We start from the raw sequence: 2686 nt of genomic DNA, 5'->3' as shown, positions 1-2686 counted from the left end.
TTCATGATTGTATTTTCCTCTTCCTCCTTTTCTTATATCACCACCTTCATCATTTTGCGAGAACTGTGGCAATACACCCAGTGAGAAGGCAGATTTTGCCTGTGCTTCTGGTGAAGTAAAATAAAGCTAAACAAACAAACAAACAAACAAACGGACTCTGCGTACATTGCACATTATTCATGATACGAAGTCGTGACCTCGGGATTTTAGTAGCCGTGGCTGTGCAGGCTATGGATATTGCTCTGATAATGAGAAAATATCAAGTGAGGTATTGTTGATGTTCGATCATGATGGAAGGAGAGATGGAGCTACGAGAGAGATGACCTAATTATTAGCAGGGTGAGGTTGACATCGGTTGGACGAGTATGACCATTACAAAGACAGTCAGTTGAACATGATAATTTTGAAAGGTAACTCAAACAAAATTTAGCAATGAAAACTCTTTTTACAAAAGAAGTTGTAGTGAATAGAAGATGTAATGTTTTCTCTCTTCTTTGTTGATCTCTAGCATGCATAGACACCTTGGTATGGGGATACTCATGTACATGTATTTTGTTGTACTTATGGCCAATTGCAAGTACATGTACGAAAAACGCACAATTTTCCAAACTTTGAGGCTCCATAAGTACAACAAAGTGAATGCGTATCCCCGCGTGCCAAAGCATAATATGAGGATTTTGCGAGAATCCATGGAAGCATAATTCCATGATTTCGCGAGCATAATCCAGTCCGTGCGCCAGACCCTGTTTTGGCCCGATTTTTATTTTCTGCGCGGGAACCATACATGCAGACGTTATGCAGGGAAAGATGACGACGCCGGTCAGTAAATTGTTGGTCGATTTGTTGCCTACCTCGAGGCCAGTCGGTGAAATGAGGGCTTCCTTCTTCAAGAAATATGTTGCCAGTCGTTAGTTGGATGCCACTCGTCTTCTAAACATCGTACTTGATGCAACCAGCGCAGTTGGATGGACGGGAGGCGAGGAATTTATCGTTTTCGATTTTCACCCTATTCTGGGTTGCCATTACATTGCAGCTGGCAGCACCACGAGCGAATTTTTTGCACAAGGGAGACTAGGTGAATTCAACTCCTCAGAGATATCGCCATGACAGGGTAAGGTTATTTTAGCCCTGAAATTGTGTACAAACCAACGGCACGAAATTATGGAAATATTTATTTTTTCGCAATAATTGCATGTTGGTTGAAAAGATGTAGCCATCTTTGTATTGTGGCATCCTGGCGGTGTATTTCGTAACTATACTGCATGACAATATTATTTATGAGAAATGGCAGCGATTGCAGCGATTGTGAACAATGTACAATCAACAGCATTGGCAAAATTGATGCAGAGCTGTATGGTACTTTAGTACAATTTGCCTGTATATTGGTATTTTACACACAATGCATGAAACAGAAGAGCAAAATTATTATTGACTTATCAATTATTTATAGTTAGGACATGAATATGAAACCCATGACCAATGCCAATGACCCAGGGTCTGTGCACCTGCATTCAAATAATTCTATAAAAAATCCCTTGTGGCATAATCATGTACTCTGTGCATACACATGCTTGGGGGGCGATACTTGCTGCTTTACATGGTGGAAATTGTGGTGCTATGCTGCTTGGTATGTGTGTGCGTGCGTGTGTGTCACTGTGTGTGTGTGTGTGTGTGTGTGTGTGTGTGTGTGTGTGTGTGCGTCTGTGTGTGCACACTTCACTTTCCGGCTGTGTATTGATGCCTATGTAGATATCACCATGATCAACAGGGTCAAACGCTTCCAGCGGACAACAGTGGATCACCTCATTTCTCCCACTGGAGTGGTCCTAGCTTGAAGTGATGTATGACTATCAATTCTATTGACTAGCCTTGAGGCATGTACCAAACGTCAGCATGTCTGTGATATCAATACATCACACTTACATTTGAAAGCTATATGCTGGAAGGCAGTCAAGTGGGCTTTTCGTCAAACACAACCCTACCAATAAAATGAAGGCAACGGGCAGAGACCACTAATGGTAGGGCCACACCAGGTGGCTGTGCCAGTGGGGAAGACCCAGTTCAACAAGGTGTTATTTCAAGTTTGATCGGAACAGCACCCTGGTCCAAATCCTCAATATCAGTGAATCTTACTGGTCCATGTGGCTGCTGCCTTGACTCGTGATGCCTACGATTGGATGCAAGCTGCACGAAGTATGTTGCAAAGAAGAGTACAATGGATCTTGAACTTGGCACGAGAGGCGTGCACTTCGTTGATAACAGCAGAACCTTTGCATGACTATCATAACACTCTCCTTATTGCAATATTTAGCCAATGCTCCATTTGTTGTAGCAGCTACCACACAACTACAAGTATGCATTCATTACCTGGCTGTCTTGTATAAACTTGTGAATGCAATCACGTGATGCTTTGTGCACATATGCTCCCATACTTTAGCCTGTCCCTGCGGGAATTTGCGGAAAAAACTCTCGAAAACATGCGCAAGAAATTGCGGCAGAAAGTAACAAAAAATGCGACGAAAATTGCGGAATGATGCAGAACTTGCCAGGAATTCGCGGAATTATTTGCAGAAAATTGCGGATTTGGGCCAAATCACGAAATTTGTTGCATCGTATATCTACTCGGGAGTTCGTACTGTGCAAATAACCTACAGGATCATGGAAAGAACTGCGTGAAAAGTGCATA

At 42.5% G+C, this 2686-nt stretch overlaps 1 long non-coding RNA gene across 1 annotated transcript; it reads left to right on the top strand.

Annotated features, from left to right (window-relative positions):
• Positions 1-735: 735 nt before the first annotated feature.
• LOC135823725 (uncharacterized) lies at positions 736-2436 on the top strand. Its single transcript, XR_010554733.1, has 2 exons — positions 736-1111; positions 1750-2436. It is a non-coding gene; the product is annotated as an uncharacterized LOC135823725 (long non-coding RNA).
• Positions 2437-2686: the final 250 nt, after the last annotated feature.

This window comes from Sycon ciliatum, chromosome 8 (assembly GCF_964019385.1).
Source record: "Sycon ciliatum chromosome 8, ocSycCili1.1, whole genome shotgun sequence".
NCBI lineage: Eukaryota > Metazoa > Porifera > Calcarea > Leucosolenida > Sycettidae > Sycon > Sycon ciliatum.
This window is presented reverse-complemented; position numbering and strand designations above follow the sequence as displayed.